The following is a 19,386-nucleotide window of genomic DNA, read 5'->3' as shown; positions in this document are numbered from 1 at the left end:
AGCATTCCTCCCATACATTTTTAATGAGGCTATAGCCACTAACACAGCTGCCGGAGAGAAATTTGGCAATATTTAATTAAAAAACAAATGTGCATGCATTTTCAGGTAGCAATTGCACTTTTATGAATCTATCCTACAGATATACTGGCATATACCAAATAGTGTACCCAAACTAGTTCATGAAGCATTGTTTGTAATACCAAAATGTATGAGTATAAATAGGAATCTGGTGAGATAATTCAGGGTATTTTATAAAACTGAGTATCATGCAGCCCAAAATAGAATGCAGAAATTCTTTATATATTAATACGTATAGCCTGCAAGATACATCATTAAGTAGAAAAAAGATAAATCACAGAAAAATACATAAAGTAGGCATATCATACTATCATTTATGTGAGGAAAATAAGAGGAGAGGATTTCATATACATCTAAAATATCTCAAAAGGGAACAAAAAGAACCGGCAACATCTATCACCTCTGAGGAGAAGAATTAGGCCACTAGATTAGAAGACAGAGATTTTTTGCTACATATTCTTCTATAGCCTTTGAATTTTATTCATGTGGATCAATAAATAAATTCCCTGATCAAAAATAAAATTATAAGAATTACAGATTTTTAAAGATAGGCAGAATGCATTCTAAACTAGAAACAACTACAAATCAAATTGACACCTATTCTACTTCCAGCTATGATGGAATAACTGTTAACAGATTATCTGTCTCACAGAAAATACTTCCTAAACTAAGTGAAATACATGAGGCAACTGTTTTCAAACAGTGACTAACAAGCCAATCCAGAACTGAAGTCCCTCTGCCCACAACTGTCCACCTCTGTGAATAAGGATATTTTCCTAAACATGACAAAAAGAGCTGGAGTCTGAAGCAGCTGGCATGGCTGGAATCTATAAGGCAGAGTCTTAGAGAGTAAAGAGTTTAAGAGAGAAGTATCAGAAGTTTGCAGAGATTTGTCCCAGACTTGGGACAAATCTGTGACTGAGATCTCAGCCATACATTTGCAGAGTGAGAATACTTGAGGCTTAACAGAGAGAAAATGTTATCAGGTTGAAAGAACAGAAATAGTGGAGGTCAAGTAATGCTGGAGGAAGAATAGTGCTAGACATCATTGTAGTTCAGGTCCTACGGGTGTGAGAGAGCTCATTAATAAACTCTACTTTGAAACCCCTGGCATCTACCTGAGAAACAGAAACTTGGTACCTTTCTACAAGTAAAGACTATGTCCTAAAGTAAGTCCTATGACTCCAGCAAAGTCTAAAACAAAGCCTATCATCAAGGAAAACAACCTCTATCAACATTGAATATTGCCAGGTTGAATAGGTTGGGAAAGCACCTTGGGTTTCTCAAAGATTTGGATTAACAAAGCCTAAAAACATGCTTAAACATGTTCAACGTGATCAGCCAATAATTGAACAGCATGCTAAGATAACAAGCAACATTCTTCAGAAGAAAATAACACGATCCAGAGGCATTACAACACATTGTCCAAAATGTCCAGTATGCAATCAAAAATCACCAGATAAAGAAATAAGAAGATCTCCATTCCAAGATGGCTGAATAGGAACAGCTCCAGTCTGCAGCTCCCAGTGTGACCGATGCAGAAGACTGGTGATTTCTGCATTTCCAACTGAGGTAACTGGTTCATCTCATTGGGACTGGTTGGACAGTGGGTGCAGCCCACGGAGGGGGAGCCAAAGCAGGGCAGGGCATTGCCTCACCCTGGAAGTGCAAGGGGTCGGGGGATTTCCCTTTCCTAGCCAAGGGAAGCTGTGACAAACAGGACACTTCTGCCCAAATACTGTGCTTTTCCCACAGTCTTAGCAACTGGCAGACCAGGAGATTCTCTCCCGTGTCTGGCTTAGCAGGTCCCACACCCATGGAACCTTGCTCACTGCTAGCATAGCAGTCTGAGATTGACCTGCGAGGCAGCAGCCTGGGCGGGAGGAGGGGCGCCGCCATTGCTGAGGCTTAAGTAGGTAAACAAAGCGAGCAGGAAGCTGGAACTGGAACTGGGTGGAGCTTACCACAGCTCAGCAAGGCCTATTGCCACTATAGACTTCACCTCTGTGGGCAGGGCATAGCTGAACAAAAGGCAGCAGAAGCTTCTGCAGACTTAAACATACCTGTCTGACAGCTCTGAAGAGAGCACTGGTTCTCCCAGCATGGTGTTTGAGATCTGATAACAGACAGACTACCTCCTCAAGTGGGTCCCTGACCACTGCATAGCTTAACTGGGAGACACTTCCCAGTAGGGGCCAACAGACACCTCATACAGGCAGGTGCCCCTCTGGGATGAAGCCTCCAGAGGAAGGATCAGGCAGCAATATTTGCTGTTCTGTAGCCTCCATTGGTGATACCCAGGAAAACAGGGTCTGGAGTGGACCTCCAGCAAAATCCAACAGACATGCAGCTGAAGGACTTTACTGTTAGAAGAAAAACTAACAAACAGAAAAGAATAGCATCAACATCAACAAAAAGGACATCCACACCAAAACCCCATCTGTAGGTCATCCACATCAAAGACCAAAGGTAGAGAAAACCAAAAAGATGGAGAGAAACCAGAGCAGAAAAGCTGAAAATTCTAAAAACCAGAGTCCCTCTTCTATTCCAAGGGATCACAGCTCCTCGCCAGTGATGGAACAAAGCTGGATGGAGAATGACTTTGATGACTTGATGGAAGTAGGCTTCAGAAGGTCGGTAATAACAAACTTCTCCAAGCTAAAGGGGCATGTTCTAACCCATCGCAAGGAAGCTGAAAACCTTGAAAAAAAGGTTAGATGAGCAGCTAATTAGAATAAACAGTGTAGAGAAGACCTTAAATGACCTGATGGAGCCAAAAACCATGGCTTGAGAACTTCGTGATGCATGCACAAGCTTTAATAGCCAATTAGATCAAGTAGAAGAAAGGATATCACTGATTGAAGATCAAATGAATGAAATAAAGCAAGAAGATAAGTTTAGAGAAAAAAGAGCAAAAAGAAACTAACAAAGCCTCCAAGAAATATGGGATCATGTGAAAAGACCAAATCTACATTTGATTGGTGTACCTGAAACTGACGGAGAGAATGGTACCAAGTTGGAAAACACTCTTCAGGATATTATCCAGGAGAACTTCCCCAACCTAGCAAGGCAGGCCTATATTCAAATTCAGGAAACACAGAGAATGTGACAAAGATACTCCTTGAGAAGAGCAACCACAAGACACATAATTGTTCACCAAGGTTGAAATGAAGGAAAAATGTTAAGGGCAGCCAGAGAGAAAGGTCAGGTTACCCACAAAGGGAAGCCCATCAGATGAACAGCAGCTCTCTTAGCAAAAACCTTAGAAGACAGAAGAGAGTGGGGAACAATATTCAACATTCCTAAAGAAAAGAATTTTAAACCCAGAATTTCAAATCCAGCCAAACTAAGTTTCATAAGTGAAGGAGAAATAAAATCCTTTACAGACAAGCAAATGCTAAGAGATTTTGTCACCACCAGGCCTGCCTTACAAGAGCTCCAAAGAAAGCACTAAACATGGAAAGGAAAAACCGGTACCAGCCACTGCAAAAACATGCCAAATTGTAAAGACCATCGACACTGTGAAGAAACTGCATCAACTAATGGGCAAAATAATCAGCTAACATCGTAACGACAGGATCAAATTCACACATAACAATATTAACTTTAAATATAAATAGGCTAAATGCCCCAATTAAAAGACACAGACTGGCAAATTGGATAAAGAGTCAAGTCTCATCAGCGTGCTGTATTCAGGAGACCCATTTCACATGCAGAGACACATATAGGCTCAAAATAAAGGGATGTAGGAAGATCTACCAAGCAAATGGAAAGCAAAATAAAGCAGGCGTTGCAATCCTAGTCTCTGATAAAATAGACTTTAAACCAACAAAAATCAAAAGAAACAAAGAAGGCCATTACATAATGGTAAAGGGACCAATTCAACAAGAAGAGCTAACTAACCTAAATATATATGTACCCAATACAGGAGCACCCAGATTCATAAAGCAAGCCCTTACAGACCTACAAAGAGACTTAGATTCCCACACAATAATAATGGGAGACTTTAACACCCCACTGTCAATATTAGACAGCTCAACAAGACAGAAGGTTAACAAGGATATCCAGGACTTGAACTCAGCTCTGCAACAAACAGACCTAACAGACATCTACAGAACTCTCCACCCTAAATCAACAGAATATACATTCTTCTCAGCACCACATCGCACTTATTCTAAAATTGACCACATAATTGGAAGTAAAGCACTCCTCAGCAAATGTAAAAGAACAGAAACTACAACAAACTGTATCTCAGACCACAGTGCAATCAAATTAGAACTCAGGATTAAGACATTCATTCAACACCGCACAAGCAAATGGAAACTGAACAACCCACTCCTGAATAACTACTGGGTAAACAACGAAATGAAGGCAGAAATACAGATGTTCTTTGAAACCAATGAGAACAAAGACACAACGTACCAGAATGTCTGGGACTCATTTAAAGCAGTGTGTAGAGGGAAATTTATAGCACTAGATGCCCACAAGAGAAAGCAGGAAAGATCTAAAATTGACACCATAACATCACAATTAAAAGAACTAGAGAAGCAAAAGCAAACACATTCAAAAGCTAGCAGAAGGCAAGAAATAACTAAGATCAGAGTAGAACTGAAGGAGATAGAGACACACACACACAAAAAGACTCTTCAAAAAATAAATGAATCCAGAAGATGGTTTCTTGAAAAGATCAAAAAAATAGACCACTAGCAAGACTAATAAAAAGGACAAGAGAGAAGAATCAAATAGACGCAACAAAAAATGATAAAGGTGGTATCACCACTGATCCACAGAAACACAAACTACCATCAGAGAATTCTATAAACACCTCTATGCAAATAAACTAGAAAATCTAGAAGAAATATATAAATTCCTGGACACATACACCCTCCCAAGACTAACCCAGGAAGAAGTTGAACACCTGAATAGACCAATAACAACTTCTGAAATTGAGGCAATAATTAATAGCCTACCAACCAAAAAAAGTCCAGGACCAGATGGATTCATAGCCGAATTCTACCAGAGGTACAAAGAGGAGCTGATACCATTCCTTCTGAAACTATTCCAATCAATAGAAAAAGAGGGAATCCTCCCTAACTCATTTCATGAGGCCAGCATCATTCTGATACCAAAGTCTGCCAGAGACACACACACAAAAAAGAATTATAGACCATTATCCTTGATGAACATCAATGCAAAAATCCTCAATAAAATACTGGCAAACCGAATCCAGCAGCACATCAAAAAGCTTATCCACCACAATCAAGTCGGCTTCATCCCTGGGATGCAAGGCTGGTTCAACATATGCAAATCAATAAACGTAATCCATCACATAAATAGAACCAATGACAAAAACCACACAATTATCTCAATAGATGCAGAAAAGGCCTTCAACAAATTCAACAGCCTTTCATGCTAAAAACTTTCAATAAACTAGGTATTGATGGAACGTATCTCCAAATAATAAGAGCAATTTTTGATAAACCCACAGCCAGTATCATACTGAATGGGCAAAAACTGGAAGCATTCCCTTTGAAAACTGGCACAAGACAAGGACGCCCTCTCTCACCACTCCTATTCAACTTAGTGTTGGAAGTTCTGACCAGGGCAATCAGGCAAGAGAAAGAAATAATGGGAATTCAATTAGGAAAAGAGGAAGTCAAATTGTCCCTGTTTGCAGATGACATGACTGCATATTTAGAAAACCCCATCGTCTCAGCCCAAAATCTCCTTAAGCTGATAAGCAACTTCAACAAAGCCCCAGGATACAAAATCAATGTGCAAAAATCACAAGCATTCTTATACACCAATAACAGACAAACAGAGAGCCAAATCATGAATGAATTCCCATTCACAATTGCTATAAAGATAAAAAAATACCTAGGAATTCAACTCACAAGGGATGTGAAGGACCTCTTCAAGGAGAACTACAAACCACTGCTCAAGAAAATAAAAGAGGACACAAACAAATGGAAGAACATTCCATGCTCATGGATAGGAAGAATCAATATCATGAAAATGGCCATACTGCCCAAGGTAATTTATATATTCAATGCCATCCCCATCAAGCTACCAAAGACTGTTTGCACAGAATTGGACAAAAACTACTTTAAAGTTTGTATGGAACCAAAAATGAGCCCGCATTGCCAAGACAATCCTAAATAAAAAGAACAAAGCTGGAGACATCATGCTACCTGACCTCAAACTATACTACAAGGCTACAGTAACTAAAACAGCATGGTACTGGTACCAAAACAGGTATTTAGACCAACAAAACAGAACAGAGGACTCAGAAATAACACCACACATCTATAACCATCTGAACTTTGACAAACCTGACAAAAACAAGAAATGGGGAAAGGATTCTCTATTTAATAAATGGTGCTAGGAAAACTGGTTAGCCATATGTAGAAAGCTGAAACTGGATCCCTTCCTTACACCTTATACAAAAGTTAATTCAAGATGGATTAAAGATTTAAATGTTAGACCTAAAACCATAAAAACCCTAGAAGAAAACCTAGGCAATACCATTCAGGACAGAGGCATAGGCAAGGACTTCATGACTAAAACACAAAAAGCAATGGCAACAAAAGCCAAAATAGACAAATGGTATCTAATTAAACCAAAGAGCTTATGCACAGCAAAAGAAACTATCATCAGAGTGAACAGGCAACCTACAGAATGTGAGGAAGATTTTGCAATCTACCAGTCAGATAAAGTGCTAATATCCAGAATCTACAAAGAACTTAAGCAAATTTACAAGAAAAAAACAAACAAACAACCCCATCAAAAAGGGGGCAAAGGATATGAACAGACACTTTTCAAAAGAAGACATTTATGCAGCCAGCAGACACATGAAAAAATGCTCATCGTCACTGGTCATCAAAGAAATGCAAATCAAAACCACAATGAGACATCATCTCACGCCAGTTAGAATGGCGACCATTAAAAAGTCAGGAAACAACAGGTGCTGGAGAGGATGTGGAGAAATAGGAATGCTTTTACACTGTTGGTGGGAGTGTAAATTAGTTCAACCATTGTGGAAGACAGTGTGGCATTTCCTCAAGGATCTAGAACTAGAAATACCATTTGACCCAGCAATCCCATTACTGGGTATATTCCCAAAGGATTATAAATCATTCTACTATAAAGACACATACACACATATGTTTATTGTGGCACTATTCACAATAGCAAAGACTTGGAACCAACCCAAATGTCCATCATTGATAGGTTGGATTAAGAAAATATGGCACACATACACCATGGAATACTAGGCAGCCATGAAAAAGAATGAGTTCGTGTCCTTTGCAGGGACATGGACGAAGCTGGAAACCATTATTCCTGGCAAACTATTACAATGACAGAAAACCAAATGCATGTTCTCACTCATAGGTGGGAACTGAACAATGAGAACACCTGGACACAGGGTGGGGAACATCACACACCGGGGCCTGTTGTGGGGTGGGGGGCTGTGGAAGGGATAGCATTAGGAGAAATACCTAATAAATGATGAGGTGATGGGTGAAGCAAACCAACATGGCACATGTATTCCTATTTAACAAACCTGCACGTTGTGCACATGTACCCTAGAACTTAAAGTATAATTTTAAAAAAGAAATAAGAAAATATGACACATAGGCAAACAAAAAAACAGTAAATACAAACATATCTCAAAATTACCCAGATATGTCCTAACAAAGAATCTAAAGCAGTTTTGTAAATATGTTAAAGAATTTTAAATATATATGTCCAAAGAATGAAAGGAAATACAATCTCAAGGAGTAAAGAGAGAAGGAGTCTAAGCAGAGAAAATAACCAAATGAAAGTTCTAGAACTAAAAAAAAAAATTTAAAAATGAACAATTCAGTGGACAGGTCTGAATAGCTGATCAGAGATGGCAGAAGAAAAGAGAACCTAAAACAGATCAGTAGAAATTATTTAATCTTAGAAAGGAAGAGTGGGAAAAAAATTAGGAAGATGAACTGAGATTTAGGAATAGGTAGGACAATACCAAATAGTCTTAACATGAAAGTAATTGGAATCCTAGAAGGAAAGGCGAGTGAGACGGGCCAAAAATTTTTTTGAAGTAATAATAGCTGAAAACTTTGCAAAATAATCAAACAGATCCAAGAAGTTTAGCAAATCCCAAGAAGAATAAATATAAAGAAAACCACACCCAGGCACATTGTAATAAAACTGTAAAACATCCAAGATAAAGAAGAAATATTAAGGGCATCCAGAGGAAAGACACACATTAGGTACAGGTGAACAAGGATAAGAATGATCATAGGCTTATGAGAAACAATGGGGACTGAAAACCTCAATGGCATGGCATCTTTAAATTGCTGAAAGCAAAAATGAAAGCAAAGCTGTTAACTCAGAATTCCACATGCAACAAAATTATCCTTCAAAACTGAGAAGGAAATAAAGGCACTTTCAGATAAACAAAAGCTGAGAAAATTAATCACCAGCAGACCTACACTATAAGAAATACAAAAAGTTGGCTGGGCGCGGTGGCTCACGCCTGTAATCCCAGCACTCTGGGAGGCTGAGGCAGGCGGATCACGAGGTCAGGAGATCGAGACCATCCTGGCTAACGCGATGAAACCCCGTCTCTACTAAAAATATAAAAAATTAGCCGGGCATGGTGGCGGGCGCCTGTAGTCCCAGCTACTCAGGAAGCTAAGGCAGGAGAATGGCGTGAACCCAGGAGGCGGAGCTTGCAGTGAGCTGAGATCGCACCACTGCACTCCTGGGCGACAGTGCGAGACTCCGTCTCAAAAAAAAAAAAAAAAAAAAAAAAAAAAAGACATACAAAAAGTATGTTTTCTTTCTTAGAATTTCTTTAAAGACCACTATTTAAGGCAAAAGTGAAAACACTCTAAGGTGGGGGTTATGACATGTTAAAATAACGAGTGACAATAACCACACAAAGAAAGGGAGATGAGGCCAGGTGTTGTGGCTCATGCCTGTGATCCCACCACTTTGGGAGGCACAGCAGGGAGGATCATTTGAGCCCAGGAGTTCAACACCAGCCTGGGCAATATAATGAGACTTCATGTCTATTAAAAATAAAAATAAAAAAGTAACCAGGTGTGGTGGCACATGACTGAGTCCCAGCTACTCAGGAGGCTGAGGCAGGACTGCTTGAGCCCCAGAGTTTGAGGTCACTGTAAGCCATGATTGTGCCACTGCACTCCAGCCTGGGTGAGGGCAAGACCCTGTCTCAAAAAAATTAAAAGAAAAGAAAAGAAAGAGGATGACTAAATTGAAATAAAATGTTTTAAGTTTACTACATTTGTGAAATGTTAAGTGTGAAATGTGGAAAGATACAAAATTGAGTATGAACAGATTCTAATGTATAGGGGCTGCATATTTTTAGCCCTTGAGCAATCAATAAAATTAAATAAAAAAAGAAGATAAATGAGAAAGAGAGAGATAAGGGGTGTATAACTAAAAGCCGATAGAAAAAATAAAATGGCACACTAAAAAATATTCAAATGCTCCAAAAAGAGCAGGAAAGAAACAACAGAGGAACAAAAAACAGAAGAGATAATGAGAAAAAAGAAGTCTGATACCTGGTGTTTAGTATAATTCACTCAATAAATTCATTCATGCAATGAGAGGCTACTATACTGATGCCTGAAGATATATAAATGTTCATAAGACTTGCCTCCTACTCAAAAATCTTACAATTATGCGTGAGACTATACAATAAAGTGGCATATGAAAAATACAAAGAAAATTATAGTTATCACTGAGGACTTCCTATATACTAAAAATCCTACTAAATGCTTCACAAATATTGTTTGTTTCTCACAATGATATAAAGAATTTTCATAATGTAGGTGTCCTTGGCCCCACTTTGTAGATAAAGTTGGATATAAGCTTCATGATAGCACAAACCATAAATATTATTTACTATTGTGTTACCAATGCCTCACGATTTGCACACATCTAATACAAGCTTAGTAAGCAGCTATGAAAAGAATAAGTGAATGGCAAAGGATATAATAATTTACTCAAAGTCATGCTGAGAACCAGAATTTGGAACCAGATAGACCTTGGTCCAAAGTCCTTGACACTAACAGTTAGGATCCCAAAAGGCAATAACTTGGGTGACAATACATCCAGTATGCACAGGATAGTTCCAGTTTATGATTATTGTCCCAATGTAACTACTAATAGTTCTCCCATTCATTCACCCTCAAAAAAGCCAAACTTGTATGCTAGGTTTCTCTAGCTATAAGATTTCAGATGAGATTCTTCCCATCCACAAGCATGGAATGTTTTTCCATTTGTTTATGTCATCTCTGATTTCTTTCAGCAATGTTTTATAATTCTCATTAGAGAGATCTTTTACTTCACTGGTTAGCTGTATTTCTAGATATTTTATTTTTTGTGGCTATTGTGAATAGGATTATGTTCTTGATTTGGCAACTCAGCTTGGACATTATCGGTGTAGAGAAATGCTACTGATTTTTGTATCCAGAAACTTGGCTGAAGTTATCTAGGAACTTTTGGGCCAAACTATGGGGTTTTCTAGGTAGTTTGACAGAGGTAGTTTGATTTTCTGTCTTCCTATTTGGATGCCTCTTATTTCTTTCTCTTCCCTTATTGCTCTGGCTAGGACGTCCAGTACTATGTTGAATAGGAGCAGTGAGAGTGGGCATCCTTGTCTTGTTCCAGTTATCAAGAGGAATACTCCCAGCTTTCGCCCATCCAGTGTGATGTTGGCTGTGGGTTTTGTTGTGGATGGCTTACGATTTTGAGGTATGTCCTTCAGTGCCTAGTTTGTTGAAGGTTTTTAGCATGAAGGGATGATTGAATTTTATCAAAAGCCTTTTCTGCATCTATTGAGATGAATATGTGTTTTTTGTTTTTATTCTGTTCATGTGGTGAATCACATTTATTGATTTGCCTATGTTGAAATCAATCTTGCATCCTAGGGATAAAGCCTGCTCAATGGTGGTGGATTAGTTTTTTTATGTGGGCTGGATTCAGTTTACTATTATTTTGTTAAGGATGTTTGCATCTATGTTCATCAAGGATACTGGTCTGAAATTTTTTCGTTGTTGTTATGTCTTTGCTATGTCTTTGCCAGGATGATGCTGGCCACATAGAATGAGCTAGGGAAGAGTTCCTCCTCCTCAATTCTTTGGATTAGTTTCAGTAGGAATGGTACCAGCTCTTCTTTATATGTCTGGTAGAATTTTGCTGTGAATCTGTGTGGTCCAAGGCTTTTTCTGGCTGGTAACCTTTTTATTACTGATTCAATTTTGGAACTTGCTATTGCTCTGATCAGGGTTTGAATTTCTTCCTGGTTCAGTCTTGACAGGTTGAATGTTTTCAGGAATTTATCAATTTACATATTCAATGCTATTCCTGTCAAACGAACAATTATATTCTTTACAGAACTAGAAAAAAACTATTCTAAAATTCATATGGGACCGAAAAAGAGCCCAAATGGCCAAAGCAATTCTAAGCAAAAAAGAATAAAGCTGGAGGAATCACATTATTTAACTTCAAACTATACTTCAATGCTACAGTGACCAAAACAGCATGGTATAGGTACAAAACTAGATACATAGACCAATGGAACAGAATAGGGAGCCCAGAAATAAACCCACACACCTACAACCATCTGATCTTCAACAAAGTTGACAAAAACAAGCAATGGGGAAAGGACTTCCTATTCAACAAATGGTTCTGGGACAACTGGCTAATCATATGCCAAAGACTGAAACTGGACACCTTCCTTAGATCATACACAAAAATCAACTCAAGATGGATGAGAGACTTAAATGTAAAATGTAAAATTATAAAATCCCTTAAAGAAAACCTAGGAAATACCATTCTAAACATAGGCCCTGACAAAGATTTTATGATGAATATGCCAAAACAACTGCAACAAAAACAAAAATTGACAAGTGGGCCCTAATTAAACTAAAGAGCTTCTGTACAGCAAGGAAACTATCAACAAAGTAAACAGACAACCTACAGGAGGGGAGAATATATTTACAAATTGTGCATCTGACAAAGGTTTAATATCCAGAATATACAAGGAACTTAGACAAATTAACAAGCAAAAAAACAAACAAGTCCATTAAAAAGTGGGCAAAGGACATGAACAGACACTTTTCAAAATAAGACATATACACGGCCAACAAGCATATGAAAAAATACTCATCATCACTAATCATTAAGGAAATGCAAATCAAAACCACAATGAGATATCGTCTCACACCAGTCAGAATGGCTACTATTAAGAAGTCAAATAATAACAGTTGTTGGTGAGACTGCAAAGCAAACAGAATGCTTATACACTGCTAGTGGGAACATAAGTTAATCCAGCCACTGTGGAAAGCAGTTTGGCAATTTCTCAAAGAACTTAAAACAGAACCACCATTTGACCCAGCAGTCCTATTATTGGGTATATACCCAAAGGAATATAAACCATTCTACCATGATACACATATGCATATGTTCATTGCAGCTCTATTCACAATAACAAAGACAAGGTATCAACCAAAATGGTCATCGACATTAGACTGGATAAAGAAAATGTGGTACATATACAATATGGAATACTACGCAGCCATAAAAAAGAATGAGATCGTGTCCTTTGCAGCAACACATATGCAGCTGGAGGCCATTATCCTAAGAGAACTAACACAAAAACAGAAAACTGGCCGGGCGCGGTGGCTCAAGCCTGTAATCCCAGCACTTTGGGAGGCCGAGACGGGCGGATCACGAGGTCAGGAAATCGAGACCATCCTGGCTAACACGGTGAAACCCCGTCTCTATTAAGAAATACAAAAAACTAGCCGGGCGAGGTGGCGGGCGCCTGTAGTCCCAGCTACTCGGGAGGCTGAGGCCGGAGAATGGCGTAAACCCGGGAGGCGGAGCTTGCAGTGAGCTGAGATCCAGCCACTGCACTCCAGCCTGGGTGACAGAGCGAGACTCCGTCTCAAAAAAAAAAAAAAAAAAAAAAAAACAACAGAAAACTGAATACTACATGTTCTCATTTATAATTGGATGCTAAACATTGAGTATACATGGACACAATGAAGAGAACAACAGACAGGGGGGCCTATTTGAGGGTGGAGGGTAGGAGGAAGGTGATGATCAGAAGACTACATATCGGGTACTATGCTTATTACCCGGGTGATGAAATAATATGTACATCAAACCCCCAAAACACACCATTTATCTATTAGAACAAGCTCGAATATGTGCCCCTGAAACTAATATTTTTTAAAAAATTCATTTCAGAGGAGAAAGCTTCCTTTGATTGACATGATCAGGAATCTTCATTCAAGAGCTGACACTTGAATTCAGCTTTTTAAAAGATAAATAGGATTTGCTATGCAGACAAGAGGTTAAGGCTTAAAAATTGAAAAGAGTTCTGTAACTTTAAGAAAACATGACATGAATTTATAAATGGTTGTAAGATTCGGCACTGTAAGAAATCTTTAAATAAAAATTATTGTTCACAGACTTTCATAAGTGATGGAGATTGAAAGCTTTCAAAATGATCAGAAACCAAAGGCTGATAACAAAGACTACTGTGTAACACATCTCACTGGGCTGAGGGGGAGACACCAGAACATTTCTCTCTCTCTCTCTCTTTTTTTTTAATATATGTGTGTCTTAAAAGGCAGAGTCAGTAGCATGAATTGTGTAGATTATTCTAATTTTGAAGGTGAAAGTAAGAAAGACTTAATGGATTTAAATGTACACAAAAAGGTAACATAAACCAAAGTGATTTTCAATTAGTAGGACACAACTTAGTTTCACTTGTTAAATACAATTTGTAATTCAGATATTTTGCAGAAACAAAGCTCATAGGCATCCTAACGGTTTTCAGTTGTAGAATCTGAATCCATTCCTAAATCTCTCTGATTCCATCTCTCACTCAAACCTCCAGATTTCAATGCACCAACAATGATGAGTTTGAATGGAAAAAATCAAGGTACAAAAGGAAAAGCCAGGGATTTCCTCTCTTTCCCTTGCTCTCAGGGATGGGTCTGTATGTGAAATGAAGGATACTGAACAATGCAAAGAAAATGCAATGGAGATACAGAAATGAAAAAGGGAGTTAGAGATTAACTGCTTGGAAAAAATAATGGTTTACAAATATGTTCAGAGTATACTTTGTCAAGAGCACTGACTTATGGCATGAAATCAAAGGAAAGTAAACACGGGTCAAGAAACTGGAAGGACAATTATGAGATGTGTTTGCCATTAGCCAGTAAACTTCTATAACAGAATTGTTGTCTAAGCGATACAAAAGTAGTTTCTTTATGTCTGCAATGTAAAACTGAACTTGAAAAACTAAGAATATTCAGTACAGATGGTTCCTCTTGAATGATGGGAATTACTAGAACAATGTGTTATGCATTTTTCAACTCTGATTACTAAATCTCTATCCTGAATTTCTTTGACACAAAAAGTATTATAAATCAAACTAGAGCATATATTTAAATTGTTTAAATCTTCCCTTTTTCTAAAGTACCTGCTTGATAGACACAACTTAACATATAACTTAAATGTTTAAATTTCCAGAGAATCTTCAAGATGTTTTAGAAAGTTCACAGCTTTTCATTTGTTTGGCTTTTTTTATTTTTACTCCTAACAAAAAGTTTAGGTTTACATTGGGAAGTTTTATGACAATTGGTGTTAGTTATGAAGATGATTGTCTCTTGTCTCTCTTTGCTTAGAAGTCTATGGAGTACGTGGCTTTCAAGTTTTTTTAGAAACTGAAGTCCAATATTTTTTAGAAACTGAAGTCCAACATCTAACTGGGGAAATACCTCTTTCTATTTGCAACTTGAATAAATGAGAGAATTATTCAATGTGAAGATTAATGAAGATTCAAGAAGATGAATGTCTCTTGACTCTCTTTGCTTAGAAGTCTATGGAGCATGTAGCTTTCAAGATTTTTTTTAAAATTGAAGTCCAATATTTTATATCAAATTGGGGAATACCTCTTTCTATTTGCAACTTGAATAAATGAGAGAATCGTTTAGGACAAGTTGAGTGTTCTTCCATTGCAGACTTTCTTAAGCTAACATTTACTAAACAGAACAAAAAAGACAGATCTTTAATTTTTCAGAGCCTCCAGGGCTGATTTATAGGCTTCAGGACAATTCAGCTAAGAAGCCTATCAAGGCTAGTAGGGAAAAGGGACACAGCAGAAATTATTGCTACGTAAACAAAAGTTCAGAGTAGATAGTGAAACTCTGGAGAAGCCTGCCAGAGTAGCTTTTCAGGTAGCATTTCTTTAGGTAGGCAAATGCATCTGAATTTATCAAAGTGCTGAATATTGATAACTTATGAATTAGCTTTCTGGTTCTGTTGTTAAAAAATCTTTTTGGGAATGACAACAATCATCCATTGATCCCAAGTAGTACCAATTTATTAGGAACAAGAAATGTGACCATATTATTTGTTCTGAAATTACAAATAGTGTCTTATATAAAATCATTAATAGCCCAGAAACAAAGTCAAAAATCAGTTAGACTGTATTGCAAGTTTCTAATATTAATCCTCGATAAAGATTTTAAGAAATCCATCAGCTTTCATTTATTTCCCTGAACTCTCCTTTGAATGTTTTCAAGACAAATTTTCTTCTATTCAAAATCCTATGCTCTCAATACTAGAGCACTGTATTTGTATTTAAAAATTAATAATGATAAGCCAAAACAACTCACGATGTGTTCCAAGTAGAGTTCAAAGTAGATTAAGATCAAGAATTCATTTAATCTAGCTTGAGCTTCAAACAGAAAATACTCAGCCCTTCCAAACCCTTTAGAATTGAAGTATGATTGCCCACTGCCTAAGCTACTTGCAGGTGGCAACCATTATTTATACATGTTTAGAAGCAGTAGGAGTCTTCTCAGGCCACCAGGATGCATTCGGTTCACTGAAGCATACTGAACACTACCCACAGAACTTATGCTGTTTTTAGAAGTACGAAATTAGGCTCAATGAAGTAATGGGCTAAATAATGGGAAAATTCAGCACTGTTTTTAAAAGTGCTGATATTTGACAATTTTCTGCAAGGAATCTCTGCTAATTATCCCTTTACCTCAAGGGAGCAGGCAACTGGAGAAAAATATTATGAATATTGTACAGAGAATAGACTATAGTCACGTTTAAAAAAGAAAAATCATGGGTTTGGAGCTAGAGGTTTTGAGTTCATACATATTCTGACTTGACTCTCTAGATGTGTGACCTCAACACAATCACTTTTTCTCCCCCACCTCATTTCCTCATCTTCAACAGAATATCTACTCTATCTGGTTGTTGTGATAGTTGAATATATGTGAACCTATTTTAAACTGTTGCTTGGCTCTTTGGAAGGTACTCAATAAACACTGGTTGGGCACAAGCTTTGGAATCAGACAAATCTAAGTTTAAATCCCAATTCCACTTATTAACTGCTTGTTTTGGGCAGGCTATTCGACCTGTCTCTAAGTTTATTCATCTATAAGTTACAATGAAATTACTACCCTTCAGGCTCACTATGAGGATGAGATAATATATAATGTACTGAGCACAGTGCCTTATACAAAGTATTTAATAAATAAAGGCTATTGTTTCATATTTGACTCTAGACCAGAAGAAAAGCTAAGTGGCCAGCTTGTGGTTTCACTGAAAGTTGATGGTGGGTATCCTCTCCTATCTTTGGATCCCAAGTTTCTCTCTGTTTCCCAATAACTTACTGGTAGACTTTTCCACTGCAATTTGCATTGCAGGCCTTGAATAGTCTTAATATACTTGGGCTTTGTCTTATTTTACTTTACATTTATATTAATACCCTTTCTTTGAACATAAATTCAGAGAGAATATGTAAATTGAGGATATTCTTTAGATCTTTGAATCCATTATGGAAATTAAGTTGTCAGTGCTTCTATGGTGAAAGTCTTTCTTTCTAGCTTCAGAAGCATCCAGATAAACAAATTAATAAAAGCTTATGTTTCCAGATCAATCCTGCTGTAGACATTTTATGTCTGGCCATAGAAGCTACGATGAATTTTTATTTCTACTTTCCCTCATTAGAACAACTTTTCCAAATGAAGACTGACTTTGTTTTAAGGAAAAAAGTCATAAACCAGCCCCATTAAGAAGCCATCTCTTTTGTGATTGACAGCAGGCATATGCAGGACAGCGGGCACTATCTGAGAATGCAGTGAAGTGACCCTTGATGAGGGCTGGAATACGCCCTATAAATTTAACAGATTTTAAAAAGCCTTTAGATAGCATTCGTTTGTTCTGACATATCAGAGAATTCATAGTGGAGAGAAATCATTTTAATGTAATTATTATGGGAAAGCCATTAACCAAACACTAACCATGTTCTGCATTAGAGAATTTACACTTGCAAGAAACAGTAAGAATCAAACAAGGGAGGGAGAGTAAAATTAGAGCACACAGATAAGAAAGAAGCAGGGAGAAGTACTTGTAAATGCTTTTCCTGTTAACCTCATGTAAAAGAGCAGCTCTCCTATCTTCACCATCTAAACCCTTTCTCCGCTTTACTCTTCTGTGTGGTATTATTACCACTTGATATTTATATTTTTAGCTAATCTATTTTTTGTATGCTACCCCCTTTAAAAGGTAAGCTCTATGAGGGTAGAATATTGTGTGTATTTTGTTCATTGACTGTACCCCTTGTGTTTAGTACTGAGCCTGGCATATATATGCTTCAATACATGTGTTCACTGACAGAAGAGAGACCATTACCTGAGTATCCCAAGTCAGTCTGCACAGACCTGGAAATTAGGACCTCTATTCAGTGCCTTGAGAGATGTCAGAAAAATGAGCAAATTTTCTTTTTGATAGTCATTACTCTCTCATAATTGTAGAGGTTCAAGAATGGTTAAAAGTGAGAAGAGGAAATAAACATGTTAATAGGAGGAAGGTACTTGATTGTACTCCTGTCAAAAGAAACATGAATTAAAATTAAAATTAAGTAGCATTTTTTTTCCTATGAGATTAGCACCTGTGTTGGTAGGGTGGTAAGAAAAGCAGTCATTCCCAGACAGTCTTCTGGAAAGGAAGATTGGTAAATTTGGTAACTGCTTTTACCTAATAATTCCATCCTTAAGATTTTGCCCTACAGATATACTTGCACAAGCATGCACTGTTAGAGATAGGAAAAGGTTGAGACAACCTAAATGTCCATCAGGAAGGAACTGGCTATGTACATGATATGACATAAAAGTAGCAGAACACCATGTGGCCTTTAAAAAGAACAATGCATCCCCCGATACAATATTTCACCTCTCCAGAAGTTCCCAGTTTATTTATTTAAATAAATAAACCACCAAACATTTATTTAAATTCCCAAAATACCCTATGGCTTAATTAGGGACCATTGTTTTCACACCAATATCAAAGCTCTTATAACTGGGGAAATACATGTTTTTTACAGGATAATAGACATCCCTGAAAATTGACACAAATGGACTGTGGGTAATGAACACAAACTTCATTCCATCCTTAATAATTTTAAATTTAGCTTGATATTCATTCTAGATCCTTCTCAAGATACATCTTCTCCTTGAAGGCATTCCCCTACACCTCAGTGAGTACTGCATGACAAGCACCCACAATGACTCGGTCTCTGAAGGTCGTACAGGAACAATTCATTCTATCCCAAAGGCATCAGACTTTTTTATTAAGTCAGGTAAAGTGATGCCTAAGAATTGTTGGAAATTACCTACTATATGAAACCTTCTTGCATCCATAAGTTAAATAAGAAATATGGCCACAACATCCATGTAGATGTTTGAGTGAGAAACTGAGACATCACATCAAATTGCTTTCTTTCTTTTCCCTAACATTTCATTAGCAAATCCTGTCCATTCTACTTTCAAAATAAATCTCAATTCCACCCACCTCTCTCCATCTCCATTGTTGCCAGTTGAGCCCCGGCCAAGCAGCCTCTCACCTACAATAGTGCCCAACTGTTTTCTCTGCTTTCACTCATCTTCCCACTCTCTGTCTTCCATCCATCCTGGGTGCAATTTTAAAAGTAAAGTATTATCTTTTTATTCCCCAGCTTAAAACCCTTCAAAGGCTTTCCATTGTTCTACAACAACAACAACAACAACAACCACAAACTAAACTAAACTCCATAACTTGGCCTGCAAATTCTAGTGACCTATCCCATCTCTCTCCAACTTCAACCCATGGCACTTTCTCCCTCCTTCACTTCACTACAGTATTGCTGATCTGTGAGTTTCTAAATGTGCCATTTTCTTTCCTACTTAAGAGACTTTGCAAGGTAACAGCCAG

The 19,386-nt window shown here is 37.6% G+C and overlaps 1 protein-coding gene across 3 annotated transcripts in view; it reads right to left on the bottom strand.

Moving 5' to 3' along the window:
- The window catches only part of PDE4D (phosphodiesterase 4D), a 1,590,976-nt gene that overhangs the window by 1,469,945 nt on the left and 101,645 nt on the right, over positions 1 to 19,386 (bottom strand). The window lies entirely within an intron of this gene.

Source organism: Macaca thibetana, chromosome 6 (genome assembly GCF_024542745.1).
Source record: "Macaca thibetana thibetana isolate TM-01 chromosome 6, ASM2454274v1, whole genome shotgun sequence".
Taxonomy (NCBI): Eukaryota; Metazoa; Chordata; class Mammalia; order Primates; family Cercopithecidae; genus Macaca; species Macaca thibetana.
The sequence above is the reverse complement of the archived record's forward strand: the minus strand, read 5'-3'. Positions and strand labels throughout refer to the sequence as shown.